The 24,617-nt window shown below is 34.4% G+C and overlaps 1 protein-coding gene across 1 annotated transcript in view; it reads right to left on the reverse strand.

Moving 5' to 3' along the window:
* pnt (ETS transcription factor pointed) overlaps positions 1-24,617 on the reverse strand; it is a 667,160-nt gene that overhangs the window by 561,005 nt on the left and 81,538 nt on the right. The window lies entirely within an intron of this gene.

Genomic DNA, 24,617 nt, shown 5'->3' on the forward strand with positions numbered 1-24,617 from the left:
TGGTGATGTAGCCAAAGTTTCTGGTGATGTAGCCAAAGTTTCTGGTGATATCGCATCATTAGAGAACAAAGTTTCCGGCGACATCGCTTCTTTGGAAGACAAAGTTTCTAACGAGATTTCTTCGCTGGAAAGCAAAGTCTCTGCTAATATCTCTTTGGAAATCTCTAAAGTAACTTCTGAGATGTCTGCCCTCGACGATAGGATGTCTTCGTTAAAAAACCAAGTTGCTGCCGATATGTCGGCCTTCGAAGAAAAGATTAAAGAGATGGAAAGGAAGATGGAGGAAACAGGGACAGCAGAGAGAGGAAACAATCCAATTACAGTGGAGATAAAAGAAGACGAGACGAAATGTAAGTTGGAGACACGGCCGAAATTTGAAGGAAGTGGAGGTTCTATTCATGTTAAAGTCCCAACTTTCGACGGAAAATCATCATGGAACAACTACATGAAACAGTTCGAATCAGCCGCAAGAGCGAATGGATGGTCTGAAAAAGAAAAGGCTGTAAACCTGACTCTCGCTCTTCGAGGAGATGCCTTAGATGTGCTTCAGACCATAGCCGTAGAGGAGACCGATGATTTCGAACAACTGAAGAAGAGGTTAAATATGCGATATGGCCACGAACATTTGGAGCATGTATATCAGTCGCAGCTTAAAAATCGTAGACAGAAGAAAGATGAGGCTCTTCAAGAATATGAAGTAGATATTGCCAGATTAGTACGATATGCTTATCCAACAGCTCCCGAAGACATGATGGAAAAGTTGGCCGTTCAAACGTTTATTGATGGTCTTCGTGATCATGAAATGCAGAGAACACTACGATTAGCTCGTCACAAGACGCTGGTTGATGTCTTATCCGCCGCCCTCGAATATGAGTCAGCTACGCAGGCCTCTGGCGGTTACAGTAAAGTTAGGACTGTAAAAGAGGAAGAAGATGAAGATAAACTTGACCAGCTCGTTAATATGATAAAAAGCATGACATACAAGAAAACGAAGACCATCAGATGCTGGAATTGTGGCGAAATAGGACACGTACGAAGCTCCTGTAAGCACCCTAGGTACGACGCAAATCAAGAAACTCACCATCAGGAAAACTAGAACGGGTCAGCCTTAGGGGGGCAGCTTCGACCCAGAACTTTTCCAAAGACCCTCTCATACTAATAGCTTCTTTGAAATGTCGTGAAGATAGTGTATATGTAGATGGAGACATAAATGGTAAAAAGCATACGTTGTTGGTGGATACCGGAGCGGCCAGAACCATTATACGCCCGACAGTTATAAACAGCCGAAAGAAACTGTTACCAACGAGGTTACGACTTCGGACCGCTACAGGTGAAAATGCCAACATTCATGGAGAAATCCAGGTACAATTGGGAATTGGGGCAGAAAAGTTTGTCCATACTGTTATAGTTGCTGACATCGAAGAGGATGTTATATTAGGAATGGACGTAATGAATATGCATGGATTCCAATTGGATTTTAAGAATAAGGTAATCAAAGTTGGCAACGAGGAGGTATTTCTCCATCCACATAATGACAACACTGTGCAAGCAGCCATTAAAGAAGATACAGTCGTGCCTGCGAGAAGCGAAACGATCATAGTAGCGCGACTACAGGGAATTGTAGACGAAGGGAGACCTGTTATGATGGAGCCTTGGAACCACGACGATGAGGTTGGCCGTGGAATCATAATTGGAAAGGAATTGGTGACTTCGGCTAAAGAAATTCCTGTGAGACTTATCAATGTCAATGACTACCCAGTGACCATAAAGAAAGAGACAAAAGTAGGAACTTGTGTACCTGTGACATCCATAATCCGTCAGGCGACAACATCTGATAATTCCAACGACAAATTCGACCAAATGGTTGCAGTTGCAGGACAGTCTCTAAATCAGATGGAGAAAAGGAAATTAAGGGAATTTCTTCGGCAGTATCGTGATATTTTCGTACCGAAAGGAGGAAAGACGGGAAGAACTACCGTTGTTAAGCATAAAATTGATACTGGTAATGCTAAGCCAATTCGTCAAACAGCTCGACGATTACCACAGGCGAAGAGAGAGGAAGCTGAAACGATTGTTCAGGAAATGAAGAAAGACGGGGTGATAGAACCTTCTACGAGTCCATGGGTCTCTCCGGTGGTCCTGGTTAAGAAGAAAGACGGAACGACGAGGTTCTGTGTGGATTACCGTTTGCTGAACAACGTTACCAAGAAAGATAGTTATCCTCTGCCTCGGATCGATGACACATTGGACACATTGGCTGGAAGTAAATTGTTTTCTACTTTAGATTTGAAGTCTGGATACTGGCAGGTAGAAATGGACCCAGTCGATAAAGAAAAGACAGCCTTCACCACAGGATCTGGATTGTGGCAATTCAACGTTATGCCATTTGGACTTTGTAATGCTCCTGCGACATTTGAGAGGCTTATGGAAAATGTGTTGAGAGGGTTATCTTGGAAAACATGCCTGGTTTATTTAGATGACATAATCGTCTTGGGGGAGACATTCGAAGATCATTTGAGGAATTTAGAAAACGTTTTTAATCGACTTAAAGCTGCCCAATTGATGCTAAACCCCAAGAAGTGCCAGCTATTTCAAGGTAAAGTCAATTATCTGGGTCATATATTCAGTAAAGAAGGAGTGGCCGTGGATAAGGGAAAAATCGATTCCATTAAGGAATGGCCAAAACCAACTGACAAACATCAAGTGAGAAGTTTTCTTGGACTATGTACTTACTACCGGAGGTTTATTAAGAAGTTTGCAGATATCGCTAAGCCATTAACGCGACTTACAGAGGAAGCAAGAGAATACCGCTGGGATATAGACTGCCAAAATGCCTTTGAAACGTTGAAAAAGCATTTAATAACAGCACCAATTTTAGGGTATCCACTGCCAGAAGGAGAGTTCATCTTAGATACGGACGCAAGTAATGTGGGAATTGGAGGAGTGCTGTCTCAGATTCAAGGAGGACAGGAACGAGTTCTCGGATATTTTAGTAAAGTTCTTTCAAAACCTGAAAGGAATTATTGCGTCACGAGAAGAGAACTTCTGGCAGTAGTGAAATCAGTAGAGCACTTCTATCAATACCTCTATGGCAGAAAGTTTCTAATCCGAACCGACCATGCCGCCCTTAAGTGGTTGATGCAGTTTAAGAATCCAGAGGGTCAGATAGCCAGGTGGATCGAACGACTCCAAGAATACGATTTTAAGATTGAGCACCGGGCCGGAGTTAGCCACAGAAACGCTGATTCTCTTTCCAGAAGGCCATGCCCAGCAGAGTGTTCCCACTGCAACAAAACGGAATCCAAGGAAGCAGCAGTGCTAAGAACGACGATTGTCAACGACGACTGGACGCCTACTAAGATAAGGGAAGAACAAGAGAGAGATCCAGTTATACAGAAAATCCGAAAATGGAAAGAGGAAAACCGTCGACCACCTTGGCAGGAAATATCAAACCTATGCTCAGTAGTTAAGACATATTGGGCCCAGTGGGACTCATTTATCATCGAAGATGACTTGCTCAAACGAGTCCTGGAAAATGATGACGGTTCAGAGAAGAGAAGACAGTTGGTGATCCCAAAGAGCAGAATAGCCGAAGTACTTCGTCAGTTACACGACAGTCCATCGGGAGGGCATTTTGGTGTAAAGAAAACCCTTCAGCGAATTCGGGAACGGTTTTATTGGATGAACAGTTCCGACGACGTAAAAGACTGGTGTAAGAAATGTACTATTTGTGCCACGAGTAACGGGCCTTACCGAAAAAGGAGAGCTCCTATGAGACAATATAATGTTGGAAGCCCGTTTGAAAGAATAGCTTTGGATATCGCTGGGCCATTTCCAGAAAGTGAAAATGGAGGCAAGTACATGTTGGTAGTAATGGATTACCTTACTAAATGGGTCGAGATTTACGCACTTCCAGACCAGAAGGCCACCACCGTTGCAGATAAGTTGATCCAAGAATATATCAGCCGATTTGGAGTGCCTTTGGAGATACATAGTGACCAAGGCAGGAACTTCGAAAGCGATCTATTCCAAGGAATATGCGATAGACTAGGCATGAAGAAAACAAGAACTACAGCATATCATCCGCAATCTGATGGTATGGTAGAACGGATGAATAGGACAGTCGGCAAGTATTTGACAAAGATGGTGTCCGATCATCAGCGAGACGGACCAATACCTTCCGTTCTTCACAATGGCCTACAGATCTGCTGTTAACGAATCAACAGGCCAGACACCAGCCAGAGTCCTATTCGGACGCGAAATGCGACTACCTTGTGATCTAGAATTTGGGTGTCGACCTGGAGAAGATGTAGCAGGTGAAGATTATGTGATCGAATTACGAAGAAGAATGGACGATGTACATGAGTTGGTCCGTTCCCACCTTCAGATCGCTAGCGACCGAATGAAGAACCGGTACGATACACAAGCCGAAAAGGGTTGCTTTAAGAAGAACGACAAAGTATGGCTGTATAATCCCAAGAAGCGAAAAGGTTGTTCTCCCAAATTGCAGCAGTTTTGGGAAGGTCCATACCTCATTATGGAGAAGATCAACGATGTCATCTACCGAATAAGCAAGATTCCGAGGGGAAAGCCGATGATAGTACACCAAAACCGGTTGGCGTCTTTCGAAGGTGACCACAACGTAGATGAAGAAGTGGAAGTAAACCAAATCCACGATGTGTCTGACCTCACGTTTGAGGAATTCATGGGTGCCTATGGAGGTACCGGTAAAGCGAGACATGGTGTTACCACTGAAGAAAAGCAAGATCTACTCGCGCTCCCCGATGACTACTCGCTGGCCCTTACCATCCCGGCCAGTATCAAAGACGCACCAGGGTTGGCATCCGTCTTTCGAAGGAAGTTTGGTCGAGTTGCAGAACTTCAATGCCAAGTGCCAGCTCCCGGTAAAACCTTGAAACTCCAAGATGCATCACGTTACCTTTTCTACCTGGTAACAAAAGACACTGCCCGTGACCAACCTACCTACCGAGATGTATGGGAAGCCTTACTTCAATTGAGAGAGTACGTACTGGAGTCCGACGTGCAAAAGTTAGCCATGCCAAAGTTGGAGTGCCGCCAATTAGATTGGAGAGTTATCCGAAATATGGTGGAAGAGATCTTTAAGAGGGGGGCAATGTTACGATAAATTCTGACCCAAAACCGTAAATATATTTATTACTAATATTTTCATTCATTCACGTATTTTTTAGGTAATGCCTACCTGACACACGATGGGTCCCCCTTTGTAATAAAAACATAACAGTTCGAACCTTCTGGAGACAAGCCGATTTAACCATACCGGTTCTGAGAACAATTCGCCGCTCTGTCTAGCAGGCCTTTCAGCAAAACAGCGGTCTATGTTCGATGTGTTTCGAGAAACAACTGTTTTCATTCTCGAATAACAGGACTTTATATTTATAGAGGAATTTTGGTTATGGAGGGACAGTTAATAAAGAAGATTCGCGCTCGCGATATTATTGTTACGCTCGCCTACTAATAAATTATTGTATATGTAGTGATAAATAAACTTATATAAATTATCGTGCCTTTTAATAAATTAAAGTAGGAACAATATAATAAATAAGTAAAGACATTATAAATTAAAGACATAACAATTAATAAATTCACAACAATATATATATATATATATATATATATATATATATATATATATATATATATATATATATATATATATATATTATTATGCACACCTAAAATATAAAACAAGAAGATATGACAACGCTGTATAAATTTCCAAAAACGATATTAAAGTAGACGGTTTAGTAGACTAACGCGAAGCTTTATACTGTTTTCTATATTTTCAAAATTTAAATATTTTTAAAATTGAATAAAGTAATTTTATTATTTATTTAATATTTATATTTTAAACAAATTATATGATGTTCAAATAATTCAATAAATTATTATATTTACTCCTAACGCCTGTTGAGAAAGCATACGTTGCAGACCTGTCAAATTCCAACGAATTATTAACTTATAATAAAATATAAATATTATTTGATAATACATTTAATTATTGTATAAACTAAATAATATGTTTAAAAATAATAATTGTATTTATATGAAATTATTTTAAAACGAGAACTGTGTTAAAAATGTAAACAGATAATTCAATTCACTATTAATCGGATGACATTTATGACTTTTAAATTTTGACAATCGTTGCGAATCGAATGTTTTACTGCCAATATTCTTTTAATTTTTTACTTCTCATTTAATGTCTATATTTTGTTAGTTACTTTTCATGCAGTTTTTAATTTAAACCTGCTTAGAATAACTATATGATGACTAGAAACGAATTGATCAAGAATAATGAATCGATGTGAAGAACCGCTATTTTGTGACGCTACTCGTAACGACGCCATCTTGTAGCGCTAGTTCCGTGTTACTACAAATAGCAGTGCAGGACTTATAATGGGTAATTCTCTAAGCCCATTGCTATCAGATATTCTTATGGATCATCTAGAAATAAAGATCTGAAAACATCCCGTATTTAAACAGTTTTTATATTGGTGAAGATAGGTGGACGATGTACTGGTATACTTTACAGGAACTAACAGGCAACTTGACCAATTCTTATCGCATATTAATTCACTCCATAGTCATATTGAATTTACAATAGAATAAATCCATACATTTTCTACATTTAAAAATTATCACACTTAAAAACAAACATAAGTTCTCCGTATTTCATAAACCTTTCATACTGACACGACTAAACACAATTCATCATCCCATCCTATACCACATAAATTGGCAGCCTACCATAGCTTGTAACATAGATTAATAGAAATTCTCGTGTCAAAAAAACAACTTCGAGATAGAATTGAATATCATAAATCAAATAGCAGTAAACAGTTAGTACAACGAACAAAAATACATAAGAAAAGCCATAAAATTAGTATTTCCATCACCACACCATAGAACAAACCCAGTACCTTCTGCTCGATCACATATACAGGTAAAATATCAACAAAAATAGCCAAACACAAGAAAGGAATAACACCAGCTTTCAGAACAAACAACTTAATCAAATACATTAAGAACAATAAAAGCCATTTACACAGAATACAAACTTAAATGTGGCGACTGCCCAAAAATTTACATCGGTCAAACAGGTAGAACATTTAACAAACGTATTACAGAACACAAAAGGACTTTTAATAATAGAAAAACCGATTCTAGGTACGAACTTCACCTTCTAGACCATAATCATTCTTTTAATGGCCAATTTAAAATTCTTCACGTTCAAAATAAAGGCCTTAAGCTATCTTTATTAGAATCTAGGGAAATTAACAAATTTAGAAATACTGTGATATAATACTGAATTATTAACTTTCTGCCCTCCTGCAATTCTGCCCTCCTCAACTTATTCAGTTGAAGACTATAAAGTGTAAGCGCATACCAAAAATAGATCACTTGAGAAAGGCACTGTGCCGAATCAGTAGTGATAATAAATTATAATACTTAAATTATAATAAATTTTGTGGAAGTGTTAAACACAAAAGTTTTCAGCGTTTTATTATCAGATCTAATATTTATATTTCCAATTGTCTGTAGTCAGAATGTAAACTTTCATGCATTTGATTTCAGAAACTATAGTTGGTCTACATGAAGTCGACTCTTTAAAAAATTTACAATTTTTATTGCAGAGCACAATCCTTTTGATATCTAAGGTATCTAAGATGAGTGAATTTTTCTTTTAGGTGGTGTGCGAGCCCCATGACTTAAATCTGATAATAAAATATTCTTTATTGTATATTATAAAAAAAAATAAAGACAGCTAAAAACATTTTAATATTCACCACAATAAGACGCCATGTCAAAGCTATCTGAATTTTTTACCACTTTCTAATAAATTCCTGATATAGCATCTAAAACAGCCATTACAAAGTACAAAGTTTTGCAGTTTTGCAGATAGAACATTGTAAATGCAACAAAAATAAAAATATCAAAGAACTTATCAGAAATTCAGACTTATGTCTGAATCTGTACTGAAATGTACTCTTCAGAGTAATATTTATATGTTTTGAAACACATAATTATGAGTATTGCATACAGAATTTCAAAAAATAAAATATTTCATAAAAAATTGCCAATTTATATAGGTACTTTAAGAAATATATTCACATTTTTTAGATATTTAAGCAACGTGCTTTAGATTTAACACATATACAGCAAATTTTTGGTAAAAACGACACAAAAAATATAAATTTAACACTTGTGCTGCTTAAAAAAAAAGGAAAAAAATTCAGATGCTGATATGGTGTTTATTACACCAACATAAAACTTTCTTTAAGTTTTTGAGATGCAATTTAAATTATACAGTTTCATGGTCAGTCACAATATCTACAAATATAGGGTGAAATACCATGATTTAAGACAATATTTAAAAAAAACTACAATTATATTAACTACAAGATAACTACAATAATAACTATAAGATTGTTTAATATGGCATTATTAGCAATCTACGATTCGGCGATATACTAAAATTATACAGAAAACCATTAGTTAAAATTTTACAATCCTAAATTATTTTAATAATCAAAACTGTTAATAAAACAACTTCAGTATTTACTTATTCTATTTGTGCCCTACTCGAATATCGTGCATTGGCTATACTAATTTTGTTGACGGCAGCTCGGAAAACTAATAACATTCTAACAATGCAATTAGTTATTCCACATTTGCATCCAGATCCAAATATAAAAGTTGGAAATTCATGCTCGTTTGAAGAAGAGTTAATATTTTTTATGGCTACTTATTTTGGAGTAGTATATGAACTTTCATGCACTGGATTTCATAAACCTGGGGTGGTTCTACTGAGATCAGAACATTCACGTGTTTCTCTATTCACGAAAAATATTTATGAATTCCTTCTAAATTAATTTCATCGATTACCTGATTAATTTTTATCGTAGATGTGATATCTTATCCGAGTTCAAGATCTGTGGATAATAACTGATCCCTATCAAGTATTGTTCGTTTGTTATAAATGTCCTGATGGGCCCCATAAACGAGAAGCGAGTAACCTTGTATATTCCTTTAACTGGTTTGTTCTATTAATTATTCGTTTATTTCGTGTTAGAGATAGCATTGTGTTTTTGTCTAAGAAAACCTATTGTTTTGAAACTGGCTAAACGACGAAAGTCTATCCCATCAAAAAATACCTTATTCATTTCTTAAATGTCTTATACATGCATTCACCAATATCATTTTTGGATTTAAGATTTAATTTAGGCTGTACTAGAAGTTATTTAAGTAAATTCATTCACAGTAGTCACCACAAAGCAATATATTAAAAAATAATAGTAAAAAGAAGCGAGGAGTGAAAATCAGAAGGGTAAGCAAGCGAACTGAAGAGATAATAACAGCACTTCGACAACATGATCCAAGTACCAGTCTGTTGAGCATATTTATCACGTTTTAATGCTTTGGATGAATCATTCTTGAAAAAATTAGATTTCTATAAGCAAATTATAGCAATAATTTAACTAAAAGTAGGGGAAATAGCATATTTCCGGATTACCGATTCGCTTAATATCCGTACATTTTTGTCTGTCAACATGTTCCTTTCGCTTTCTACTGATTCTCTTCCAATCACACGTAAAAATAGAATGCTGTTAATAATTATGATCGTTGCCAAATTGACACCTTTCACAACCTCTCAAATGAAAATATCACAGTTTAATATTTTCCGACCATAAAAAATTTATCAAGTAATTCACGAAGTTATAGATTGCTAATTTAGCTTCGACAGCTTAAGTTCATGACTGAAGACTATAAACTATACGACTATTTAGCGAAGTTAAATTTTTATCTTATCCTGCTGATCGTTTAGCTTCTTGGTTAATCTTCTCTGACTTCTCTTGTGTATACCATAAGTTTTTATTTATATTATAGCAATCCTAGTTACTTCCAAGTTTCTAAACATTAATCTAAGACACTGGCAACATTATTCAACATATCTATCATACCACAATATATTATTGTATACACTTCTTTCTTGAGAGACTGATCCTGCATATTGGACATACTTTTAGCTATAAACCCAGTAAACCCAGAGAATAAGCAAAAGTTTCTTATCAAAAAAAAAGTCTGGTTTTTTTCTGTTGTATAATTAACATATATGCAGATTTGCATATTCGATTGATGCGTATACGATCCAAAAAAAGCTTATGGAAGTAACAACGTGATAGCGATTCTCCTACAATAATAAAGTGGTTAATTTAGTATGTAAGTTTTAATACATTGGACCTTTCCCACGCACTGATCCATCGAATAAAAAGCGCACATAAACAAATGCCACAACGTCCCAAATACTAATTAATAAATGACAATATAAATTGTATACATCAACATAAAACCCATCTGAATAGACCATCGAAATGCGCTTTAATTTACATTTTATTGGAGAAACAACACACAGACATTTACACACAGACAGAACCGTCTTTGAATCGCTCACTAAAAACAAGAACATGCTGTAGTAAATAAGTAACATAACAAGAATTAACATATAAAATTTTTCATTTATTACGTAGTATAAATATACATATTAGTATTGACTAGTTTACTGATAATAAATCCTGTTTAGAAGAATTAGTAGTTTAACTATCATATATGTATACCTATAAAGAGAAATCACTCATATGCTATCGAATAACTTTGGTGTTATACAATCAATAAATGAAATGATTATTTAGTTATAATGACCTACTATTCGATAAAAATGTGAGTAGCAAAGCGACGCTTAACCCAAGGAAACCGACCACTAATAGTGCCCTTTAACATGATACTAAACTATTCATATTTTGTCACTAAATAAATCTTAACAATTAACGCGAAAGGAAGAACATACAGAAAAACAAAAAATAATCTATAACTGTATGTTAATGGGATTACTAGGGACAGGTATCAGGAAGAAATTAGTCCACAAGGAAACTAAATTCGTGTAGTTGGCTGTACCACGTATGACAAAAAATTTTTATTTAAAAAAATCCTTTATAAAAGATATATTAATATAAAAACCCTACCGGGCTACATCACAGAACGTTTTCGAAATAACGATTCCATCATCAGTGCTATCTGGATTTGCATGTTTGAAGTCACCAAATATATGGATAAAAACCCTTTAAATATTAATTTTGGATTACATCTTTAATATTAAAAAACTATGATGTTTAAGTTATGAAAGGAATTGGTCACATGGTAACGCAGGACTCCACTGGGGTTGCTAGTCCTTACATGAAGTGTCTGTGAGGACTTGTTGTCAACAGTTGCTATCAAGAAATTTTATAAATAATTTTTTTTTAATTATAAAGTATTCAAAAGGAAGATAATTATCGCGAGCTACGGACGGAGTGGTGGATCGCGCACAGGTATGAAAAAAATAATAGCGACTGAAACGATAAAATGTAACAATGTAACGTAACGATGTAATCTATCGCGCAACCATACACTACATGAAGTGCCATATCCCGTGTTTTTAGCAAACTGTTTTTCCTTCTTCAGAAGAAAGTTAAGTCTTATATCAGACCTACAGGTTAATCATCTTCCATATGTTGTTTAAACTGAACAATTTAACGGCTGGTGTTAAAGAATTACTAAAAATCAATGACTAACTCATTAAAACTAACCACTAAAGACCAAATAAAAAGCTGCATTATCTGAAAATCCAAATTTATGCCAAGACAATGGTAAAATAGTTGCACCAGTTGAAACGAGCAAAACGGTGCTAGAAATTTCAACACTCCCGGGGGTAATAGCAGAAGATGCCCTCATTTCTTGCCGTGTTGTTCACGCATAGGTCGATGAGACACGAGCTTAGTCTAATCAGCAGATTCATTTAGAATTTTATACTACTACGTTAGCCTTTTTGTTTTTCTGGACAGGGCCAGAGCCTAAACCATCGATCACTATATCATTTCGCAGTGAAGTGAAATGCGGTTTGGCCTCCTGACCTGCTTGGCTATCTGATCGATGCGATGTATTACTACATAGATAAGAAAATTGTTCAAAAAAAAAAATCAGAACCTCTCCATACGACTCATCCACGATTAATATATTCATATACATTTTTAATAAGTTTGATTACTCCATTAGGCTTACTCATTAGGCTCCGCTTGATGTTTTTTGTTCATCCTTCAGTTAGATCATATCGTATTTTTTGTATACACTGCGTCGTACCTCCTGAGATATATTCTACCAATCATGATCTGACTTGATGTCGGCTTCATCTTACGTCTTTAATGTTAAGACTAAACAATTATAAAGTACTTTTAAAACACAATTGCTGCTCTGTTATACGAATATAAAACCTGAGTAAAGGGTCAAAGAGATAACTCTAGAAACCAAACTAACGACACGAGATTTCTCAGAAGAGTGGAGGCCATTAAAAAATTACGAAATAGAAGAACAAAATGGAAGTAACATATAAATATAATTACTATTTCTCCAGATTTAGCCATATGGCTCACACTCCCTCTAAGGGGAAAATTCACTCATCCCAGATACCTACGATATCACAAGGATTGAGCTCTGGTGGGACTCTTTCCGTGTTATCAAACCCTAGGTGACTTGGTATGCTGGAGTATCTCCCAAAAATTTTCGTACACATCTGGATGTGTATATATTATTAGTGTACATATTATTATTATTATTATAAAACAAATAAGGGCAGAGGAGCGACAAAGAAAATTATCATTCGAAAACTAATAACAATTATAAAATTACAATTAGTTACATCATACAAAATTGTAAAACAATAAATAAATAAATAATGCGGTCCTAAAATAACGCAGTCCTATAAATGAAATAAAGAACTATCAAGTACATTTTTAAACATGCTAGAAAGCTGCCGATGTGCTGTCTTAATCCAAATTGTTCCAGGTATTAAATATTCTGTTTGACCAGAAGTTCAGCCTGGATCTTGCAGTAGTCTGTTCCCTCTTTAATTTGTAACGATGGCCTCTTAATTTTTCGTCTTGATTACTTCGTTTCCAAAATGATGTTCTAAAATACGGAAGGACATAATTAAGTCACCTCGAAGACGACGCTGCTCAAATGCCGGAAGATGAGCCATGGAGAATCTATCTTCATAAATAGGTCTTATACTGCCGAATGCCAGTCTTGTGGCTTTACGCTGAACATTTTATAGCGACTAAGATCTGGACTACTCACTGTCTCGGCAAACTCAAGAATAGATCTGACGTATATTCGATAAAGTTTACTAACAGAGATTAGAGATATTCGTGTAAAATATTTAGAGATCAAAAACAGTTTCAAATTTGCACCTTTACACATCGACACTGACTGTGATTAGACCAATTTTTCACTATTAATTATCACTCCGAGATCGTTATGGGAGATTACCGAGTTTAAGGGAAGTCCATTAATAAAGTAGGGTAGTGATGTAGTAAAGTAGTAGTATCATCAGCCCTGAAGTATATGTCGGATAAAAAATTTTGAATTAGCTAGTAATCGATGTTTGGGAACACGGGCGTGATTACATCTAAGTAGACTACATCAACATGATGCCGATTGTTTAAAGATGATGGCCAATCGTTTACACATTGAAGTTTGTGATCGTTAAACGACCTTTGATAAAGCCAAGCTCTTAGTGAGGGATGACATTTTCTTGAAGGAGAAACTCATGACATAGCTTCCGAAATAATGGATTCCATGACCTTGCCAACAATAGGAACCAGGCTGTCCCCGAAAACAATTTCCAATAGGAGGGGAGAAAACCCTGATTAAACTCAATATATTTTGGTGGATGATTGTGGTAAGTCTAGTGGTGATGTCGAGTTCTGTTAATATTGAGATATGTGTGCGGTGTGCTGTCCAGGGTACGTGCATCATTCTTCGATAGACCCACATTTCAAAGGCCTTTATACGTTGTGAGTCAGACTTTTTGATGGTTCAAGTTTCTGCGGCATAGCAGGATAGGAAAGATATACGCCCGTACCAAACATAGTTTGGTGTTCTAAGTTATGACCGTATCTTTTTAGATTTTAGTAAGTTTGACCGTTGCTAACCTTGCCATTGTAAGGCTATTTGACGTATTTCTTCCTCGCATCCTCCATTGTTTGTGATAAAAGAGCCCAAGTAATTGAACCGACTTCCCACTTCATATCCTGCTACATTTCTTATTTTCAGCTGTTTATTTCTAGTTCGATCAACGATCTGTAGTCTGTTCTTCATTTGAAGTTATCAGAATATGTGTTTTCACTCCAGTGGCGGATACAAGGGGGGTCATGGGGTTCATGCCCCCCCCCCCAACAAAATTAAATATCAATCAAATAATCTTAAAAAAAAAAAGTAATTTTTTTTAACAATTCTGAATACAGTAAAACCTCGACTAACGCTGAATATTGTTGTTGCAAAAGCATGAAGGTCATCTTTAGTTCCAGGGGGAATCAATCATGAAAATATACAACGCTCTTGAAACAATTTCTACGTGGAAGGACAGTAAAATGTCAGCTGATGAATTTTAATTAATTCAAACTATTACTAACCCACCATAACCAAATTATTATGAGGGAGATCTATGTCCAGCAGTGGATAAGCGAAGATTGAATGATGATTACTAACCCAGAATTTCTCATTTCAGTAGTTTGCTTTAGTGATGTTTTAGGTACAACTGTATCACTACTTAGTCGTCTTGTTTAGTCACCAAAATTAGATTTGAAGAAGGCTGCTGAGGCCATAGAGGACACTAAATGCATTCTTCAAAATAAAAGATCAAATGCTGAATCTGTTTTTGGCAAACTTTACTATGAAGTAAAGGAAATAGCTGAACAAACAAACCTGTCGTCAAAACCAACCTGCTAACTCTTGCCAAGAATATTTCCGAAGATCTATTTATTTACCCCTTTTAGACAATATCTTAACTGATTTAGAAGAACGACTTTCACCGAATGTTATGAATCTATTTAATCTTCGAGTTGTTTTACCTAAAACTGATAACACACAAGAAGATAAACTTACATTAAAAAAAATGTTGACACCTTCCAGGATATTATTGGACCATCTACTGCATATTCCACAGTAGAACAAGAGTTTTTACTGTGGATTCAAAAGTGGAAAAAAGTCGTGCAAAATAATGGAAAACGTCCTGATTCTACTTTAGAAGTATTAGAAAACTGCAGTATTCATATGTATCCAAATATCAGAATATTTCTGCAAATATTAATTACACTGCCAATCAGTGCAGCAACAACACAGCGTAGTTTTTCTACGCTTAAGCGTCTAAAGACTTAGAAATAGAACTTCGGAGGAAAGGTTAACTGGTTTAGCACTCATCAATGTGCATCCTGAAATTTCTCTAGATGTTGATGCAATCATAGAGCAATTTGCTAAATCGGATAGGCGAAAGGAATACATTTTATAAAATTATATAATATTTACTTATCGTATTCTTATAGTATTTTTAATCACTGAACTTTTATTTACCACTCGTTGCCAGCTGTTGCTGACAATTTGTGAGAAAAATTTCAATACCGAGTAAAAAAATATTTGTAGTTTAAGTCTGAGTGTTTGAGTAAATTAATTTAAATCAAATGCTGTTTACACTTCTTCTTAAGGTTCTTTCTTCATTACGTAAGGTTGGCTATAACTACAGCACATTGCTCTCTATCTTGAGCTGTTCTTAGTATCGAATGTGTGTCCATGCCTGTCCAGTCTCTTACACTCTTCAGCCAGGAGCATTTTCTTCTTCCTGGACCTCTTTTCCTTCTACTTTCCCTTCCATTATGAGTCGTAGAAAGTTATATTTTTCTCCTCTGTAAATATGCCCTAGATAACTCGTTTTTCTGTTGTTTACAATATTTAGGAGTTCTCTCTGTCCTCATTCTTCTCAGCAACTCGTTGTTGGTTATGTGCTCTGTCCACAAAATCTTCAGCCTCCTTCGAAAAACACACATTTCAAAGGCTTCTATATGCCTCACACTTGTAATTCCGGGAGTCCAAGTTTCCATTCCATATAGCAATAAGGAATAAATGAATGTTTTTACAAATTGATGTTGGATATGCAACGATAAAATAGAGTTTATTAAGAATGTTTAATTCATTAATGTTTAACGTACATTGAGTTATTGCATTTAAATTACTTAACTTTGGTTTATACTTATTTATCCTTGATTTGTTCTTGATTTTGTAGCCATAGGATAGGTGGGTTTAAATTAATTGTCTTTAAAATACCTAGTTTAAATAATTGAGAGTCCTTGATTTTTCAGTATTTATATTTTAATAACTTTCCTTTGGTTAAATAGTCTTGTACACTTGATTTTACTGTCATAGAGTGTGTGGGTTTAAATTATTTTTTTTTGTTTAAGTTTAAGACCCCTTAATGGTGTACCCTTCTTTGCACCCGTAAAGTAATTGGATTTTAATAACTTCTCATTGGTTTAATATATCGCCTAAAATAATTATTGAGAAAATGGTTCCCTTACATGAGACATAGTAAAGATGCAAAAATCTAAATCCTATATCAAAATCACCCTCAAGATCCAATCCCCTGACAAAAAAATTTCTGCCACTGTTTCACTCTTACGTTTACTGTGTTGTTGACAGACATAATATAGTTGTTTTAGTAGATTTATTAGATGTCCATTTCTTTTAGCATGCACCCATTTTATACCACTTTACATTGTCGAACGCTTTCGAATAGTCTGCGAAGCACAATAAATTTCTAGATTAAATTCTCTAGATTTTTCCACCAGAGACCTATCATAGGAATAATATCCATAAAACTTACAATATCTATGTATTTTATTCCCCTCAAATTTAGTAGACGATATGACAAACAGAATAAATTACATACGGAATTATTAAATGTTATGTTTTTAATGTTTCATATCTATCATTCGTCACATTTGTCAATAGAATTAAAAAGATTTTTAATCAACTGAAAATATTTGATGATACATAGCGAAAGTATTTAAAATGCATTTAAAAATGCTGTTTCATATTAATTGTCTTTCCGTTGTTGATTTAGAGAAATTCTGTTCTACTATATTTTTTTTTAATTTATATAGATCCCCGCATGGTTTTAAGTGTCGAAAGATTGATGGCGACTTTATTAATAGACGAGAAGGGTTAACCGATTCGGTTCGTAACAACTAATATACTTAAGTATATTGTTTAACTGCTAGTTAAATTGTATACAGTTATAATCATTATCCGTGAAATCAATTTAATCAATCGGAATACATTAGCTAGAATGGATTAATTCAATAAAGATGAACGGGGAGAAGGATGCCGTTAATAAAAATGTTACTTTGTAAATAACAGGTTTCGACTAGCAAAATAAATTGTATGAGTAAGTAGAAAGAGAATATTTTGTTTTACATTTTTACGAAATTCTCATAGAAGAATCCAAAGTGAATAATAAAAGTAAAAAGTAATGACATGTCTCGCAAAACAGAAAACCAAAAATGGTATATCGATGGAAGGTAACCGTATATACGTATTTCTGAGTATTGGTCGTCTTCAGTACGGTGCAGCCAAGTTAGAAAAGGAGCATATTAACTTGGAAAAGGATCACCACAGGAGCAATGCAACCAATTTGTGGCATTAGAGTTAGAAGACCCTGATGGTTTCCAATTCGTTCAAAAATCATCGATATATTTATTATCAAAAAAGAAAAGTATGTTCAAAGCATAACGTGTGATGTTATTGAATAATTGTAATACTCATTAATGGAAGCAGTTAGTCGACTACGAAAAATCAAACAAGTTCATAGGACAGTTTTAGATTGTCAATATTGTTTACAATTCAATAAATTGTTTTGCTGTTTTGCGAATGTTAGTTGACATGGACCGTATTTCAAGAAATCTGAGCCGAGATAAAAGTGTGCAGGCAATTACGTTAGCTGATGTAGGGTTAAGTTATCGTGAAATAGGCTTAAAGTTAAGAGTATCTCATACTACAATATCACGAGACGACGTGGAGAAGGAAGAGGAAGATTCACAACACCCCGCCAAGATCAGTTTATCAGGCTTAGTGCTATAAGAGAACGTTTTGTCACAATGAGACATTAACAAATACAAGTGGCAGATGTTTATAATATTCAAACTAGTAAAAACACTATACAAAGACATCTCCCTGAACAAGATCTGCATGTAAGGATACCAGTCAGAGCACCAGCTTTAAACGTAAATCATCGTAGTAGTAGTTTACAATTTTCCAGAGAACATCTCGACTGAAATGTTAATGACTGGGAACGTGTGTTGTTCACTGATGAATCTAGGTATTGCTTATATAGCTCAGATAGATGTATGAGAGATATTCGACGCCCAAGAAACCCCTACGCACAGTGCAACATACCACCTATTACTTTATTCAATGGAGGATCTGTAACGGTTTGGGGAGGAATATCTCTTACAGCGCGAACGAAACTTGTTGCTTTACGAAGAGGTTCCTTAACAAGTGAATACAAACCATGAACTGGCCACCCGGCAGCCTTGATCTAAATCCCATAGAGAATTTGTGGAATATTATTGATCGCATCATTAAGCATACCTGAACATTTTTGCTAAAAGTCACTTACAAATCGGTTTAAAACACTTTGGTTTATATATACAACGTTATCTTAAGTTATTTAATGACAATGACGATGTCAATGGATTTAACTAAAAGCGAACATACTGAACCCTTACTCGAACCTGGCGAATAATTTCTACAATATTCCGAAAAATAAGTTCTACAAATAGAACTAAGCTATTACTGAAAGCGTACTCTCATGTTCCCGACAAACATGTAAAATATAATACTATGTAATTAAAAGAAAATAAATATCATGGATTCCATCTATGTATCTAATTGATAAAGGGATCTAATAAAGGGTTTTATTATCCACCTGATAAAGAGACAATATATCATGATTGTGAAAATGACATTTCAAAGAAATATTCCTAATCACAAATATTTTTCCTCTCCATCTCGTTTTTTTCAGTAAAAAAATCATGTCACTCAAATTTTACCCTACCAAACCCTACCATAACCATAATTATCTTAACATTGTACCATTTTCAGCTATATGCATGTACGAAAAGAAACGCTCAGTAGGTAGAAATATAAATACCCGTTTTAAAAAACACAGATAATCTAGATAGAACACCAAGAGTGACAAATGTTGAGATGGAAGTACGGTAAGATCTCCTGGTGAATATTTATTTTACATTTCATGAATGGAGCCTGGTTAACGGAGCGACAACGTCGGAATACATAAATACACAAACAATTTATTCATAAAACGCTTGGCTTGAGGAATATGGCCCCGTGCATACGAGAGTGGGCCCAAACGCAAGTGAATTGAATACGATAAGAGGCGTTCTGGTCGTAGGACGTACCGTATATACGTTATTATACCGGATCATAGACGTAGTATAGTATATGTATCTGTAAATTTGTGATATCTTACAAAATAAATTGAAAAACAAGTTTGATTCTGCAGTAATTTGCTGACCGTTTGCAAATTGTAAGCTGTGCATATGCGCGGAAATAGACGAGTTTTTGAATGTATGAAAATTGTCTTCGTCTTCGATTCTTATCCAAAGTAAACTATCCCTATTCTTTTTAGTTACATAATTTGAACATATTTACTTAAATATACTTAGCTTCAACAACACTAATTTACGGAACAGTTTATTTTATTATTATTATTATACTAGAGAAATCTCAATTAGCGAATAATGTAAGCGTATGCTCCAATTTGGCTAGAGATATTCGAAAGAATCAATTAGGTCACTAACTTAAAAATAAATTATACATGTACTAAAACTGCTTTCCTGTCTAATTTAAATGTTACGTTTATATGGAATTTAGCTATAATTGATTGTAATTAAAATGATATTTTTAACTAAAATAAAGTTTGACCTTTCAATTTCCAATCCGGAAATAGTTCTCAAAAAAGATTATTTTTAAAAATTCTAGAAATTATGTTACCACCAACGAGATTATATAGGTTGTCTTTCAAAATTGGCGTACATTGGCGTCAAAATTGGCGTCGATCTTGTAGGCAACAGCATGTTTTTACCCTCAGAATATCAAATTCTGACTGTTTTGCGTGTTTTATTGTGTTATTATGTTGATGTAATGTGTATCGTAGTCGTGGTTATGTAACGTAGGTTGTGTAACTTCGATTATATGATTGTGTATTGTGTGTTTGTAGGTCTCCTTTTCCTATAACTCCGCTATTGTTGATATGTTCTTGTTGTTGACGTATCCTTTTAGTATTGGCAACCAAAGCCTGCTGATGAGTTTGCTACATATTTTTCTTCATTAAGCAGGATGAGGACTGCTTCTTTGATTTTTCTCGTTTTCATGTCTGTTTCTTTTATGATTATTGATGCATATTCCATTGTATTCTGTGATCATTGTCCCAGGCGTGTTTGCATATCTAGAATCTGTCGAAGTCTCTGTTCTTGATGTAGTAGTTCTAGTAGTAGTTTAATTTCAGCTGGATTCAGTTCAACTTGTAGCATTATTTTTTTCCTGACACTTCCGTTTTTTATGACACCATCGTTGTGGTATGGATGTATTCTTAACAATATTTTCAAAAAGTCGTGAACATCTGTGCACGTTTTCACTAAGTTGATAAGATCTGTATACTCATATGCATTTTCGAAAAAAAAACGGCGATATGTTCAAAATTTAATTTAAGTGTTTTATCTTCGAATCGAATTTTGGTTGGTTCTAATATTTTTTTACATCTTTACAGGTTTTTTGTCTCTTTGTAGATTTCTTCTTGGGGGCCATAAAAGTTTGTTGGAATATTTCCTCCTACAGCCGGGAGCGGAAGCTAGTTCTTGGTAATATTCTAACTACAAATATAAACGATTTGAACGTGCATTTCACTTGAGCAAAATACTGCTAACGAACCGAACGGTAATTTTCTACAATAACGTTTGCAGGTTCGAACTGTTCACTATGTTCACTGTTGGTATGTGTGAGTATAATTTTTTTACCGCCTACATATTTTTTTTTACCGTGTACTCAATTTCTTTAGAAACTTTTGTGTCCCCTGTATATATAGCCACATATAATTTGGAGCGTGTAATTTAGGAGCACTTAAGCCACAATTTTGATTTCGAAAAATTTTTTTAGATAATAAAATTCGTTTAGATAAAGTGCTTTTTACCCTTAAAGTTCGAATGTTTCCGTTTCGAAAAACGTCCTCTAATTCCTTTGGCTTGGCTTCAGACTTCTGGCTAGGCTTTATGATACTTATTCAGAGTTTCGGATTAAAGCGAAAACAAGACTCACTTGGTAATACAGGACAAGGAGTAAGCAGAGTGTTACATTAAGGAGAGAACTGTTTTGCCCCAGGCGAGATCATCTTGGCGATGGTTCTCGTGGGGAAGACGCCTTCTCAAGTCTGATATGTGTGATTAATTAGCTCTCCATTAAAGTCTTAGACCAATTAATAAACACGTTCATTTGGGCTGGAGTAGCTATTATCTGAGACGGTTCTTTTTATGTGCTTTTTTTTCAATGCTACAATGTTTTTTTACAATTGCAAACTTGTCACAATGCTCAAATATAATTTGTGGGGAAGCTGAGTTAAGTCGAAGACGAGGTCCTGTACCAGTGGTTAGTGAAACCATTTTTTAGCAGATTTACCTTCTTCCAGTACATAAATTACCTTTATATATACGCCAAAATGTTAGGACTTAAGTATATGTATAATTTAGGTAGTATTTTTCTTACTAAGGATGGTAAAAAGAAAAGGCATCATGAATTTTTCTTACAATAATAAAGTACATTCGTTTACCAAATTCCCATCAGTAAACATGAGCACGTGTTGATATTCGCCGTCTCATTCGTCAAGAGGCTATTAAATATAATTTATTACCTTAAGCCAGACAGATTCTCATGTTAGAGATCCCAACTTGCCAGCATTTTAAATTCAAATTGTATCGTGTTGATTTTTAAGTTAATATATTGTGTTATATTTATGTTATAGTTATTGTTAAGTTATTTACTGGTCGTGTTATTTTTTAGAATTTAGTTTAATTGTGATATAATGATTAAATTTCAAGAAATTCTTACACTAACAGTTTCAAAAGTAAATATTTTTAAAAATCATATGATACATAGGTCGTACATCAGTACGGCCCTGTTTGGCTTACACGTGGTTCTATTGACGATTGGGAATTTGTAAAATGAATACGGTTTAGTAGTAAATTTTCCTATTAAAATGGTAACAAGAAATTGTATATGTACAAAATTAACTATACATTTCCTAATAAGTTTGTAAAAATACATTGGCATGGGTAATTTTGCTGGCACTAAGTACTGTAATTCGAATTAAATTTTAGCGCTGGTAATTTTACAAGCTGAAAGGCTATTTTACAGTTGCCTGCAGGTATATTTACTGACTTTTGGCACGTTTATGGGAAAATAGCAATGAGTAAATGCGTACAATTTCATTAGGTTAAATTTACTGATCTTAAAAGTAATATTACATTTGATTGGTACATTTGCAGTTTTGTTATAGTAATTTTACCTCGTTTAATGTGGCTTACAATTTCTTACTGTATTTAAATTGGCCGATTTACTAAAAATTTTTTACAGTGTATGTATTAGTGTTACCATCTGTACAAGTCCACTTTGCCTAGGAACTTTAAACGCTCGCACATTTTTGTTAGTGTAAAGCACATTAAAATTAAACATTCTTTCTTTTTTGCAGATAATGTTTAATTTTTTTTATTTATGTTTTAATATTTTTAATAGTTTTTTTCAAGTTAGTGCTAAATTAAAATAAAGTTAAACATTTTCTTCTTTTTACCACTAACTAATCTATACCTAGACCAAATGTTTTAAAATATTGTTTTTGAATTTTAATACTGTTTTTTTTTTAATTTGCGCAATTTTTTATTTTTAGCAATACTTACTGTTTGTTTTTTTTTTGTTTATATTATGTTTGTGTACCAATTTTAATAGTGCTTTTTTTACTTTTTCTTTAATATCGTTTTACAATATTTGTGTGTATACATATGATTTTTCCTATTTTTATGTAAAATAGATTTTTGTTAATTGCATTACATCTTTTAAACGTAAACAGCAAAATAAAATTTTTTTTTGAGATAGTAAAGTAAGCTTGTATTTTAATATTTTTATAAACTTATATTCAGATTTGCTTATCTACAGTCCACCCAACCATCTATTTCGACCCTAGGACTAGTTATGTTATATCTCTTCTTAGTCCTGTCATTATTTTCTCATTTATTTGTATGTCATCGGGTTTCCTTGCACGTCCTGAATAAAAACAAGGTGACGTCCAACTAATTGTCTTTGTGTCTTTTATGGTTTTTTGGCCCGGTTTTATATCTTGTTGGAACTCTTCTACACGACCAATTTTGCCAAAAACCTGAGTGCCGTTCGTAGGTGGTTTCGCCTTGTTCGTGATTCCAGCTATATTCTAACCATCACCAAAATTGGAGTTTACATATGACTATAGGGGAGCAACGACTTAAACAAAATAGTGCGAACGAATCGGGCGAGTATTTTCTGCAAAATCTTTCTTTTTTACAAACGGTTCCAATTGCTCGCTGTATTCCTTGTGTTCGCATTGACATCGGGAACATGTTCGGCGTATTTGTTCGTTAGGAGTAAGGTATTCATTTGATTGTGCAAAATAATCCAAACGAAAATTTCCTATAATTGATCTAGATATTGAACAAGTCTGTTCTGTTCGAAATATTCTGCGCAAGTGAATACTCACCGTTACTTTAAACAATATAAAAGATAAATTAGGCTCTATAGTTACAAAGTTAAATAATTATAATCGATGATAATAATTATCTCGAATCATGTAAATTAATGTGTCTGTAATTAAAAAAAAAAAAAACTTTTGTGTAATCAAAAGTTAATTAAAATGTCTAATACGGAATTGTAAAATGCTGCATTATTAGGAATGAAGTAAACTGAAGGCATTTGAAATTTTTATCTTTCGTCAGATATTAAATATATCATAAAAAATTTATAAAATCAAAATCCTCAAGCTAATTTGATTCGCGTTTTGATCTCCTGATTGGAAATTATTTAAACATTTTGAAAACGGCTTTAAATTTATATACGAAACGTCAAATAAAGAATTTAATTTGAAATTACGGTTTATTCCTAATTTTACAATCTATAAAAAAAAGTAAGATGCTACAATCAAATCGCTTCAAATCAATACTAGATGAATGCATTAAAAGCTTTAAAAAATTATACATGTGGGGATCATATACTGCGAAGAAAGGTTTACTATGCTTTTAAAACAAAAACCGGTATGGGATTACCAACATTCAATAAAAACAACAAAAAATAAGGAAGCTGTGTTAAGAGTTACCGGCAGTATTTAAGACTGACAAAAACAAGATTTATTAATTAACCTTTAACCATTTATGCTCCCGTCTACTGCAGTTATATACCAAACAACAATGCCTCTAGCCATACCAAGTTGGGAGGTTAAATTAAAAAGTATACGCCATTGGTAATACGTTGACAGATTTACGATAGGCGACTGCACTTACTGTCGCTTTCGAACGACTGTTAATGACTTCATTCTTCATTCAATAGATTTTCGTGCCTTCCTT

This window comes from Diabrotica undecimpunctata, chromosome 5, assembly GCF_040954645.1.
Source record: "Diabrotica undecimpunctata isolate CICGRU chromosome 5, icDiaUnde3, whole genome shotgun sequence".
In the NCBI taxonomy this organism is placed as follows: domain Eukaryota; kingdom Metazoa; phylum Arthropoda; class Insecta; order Coleoptera; family Chrysomelidae; genus Diabrotica; species Diabrotica undecimpunctata.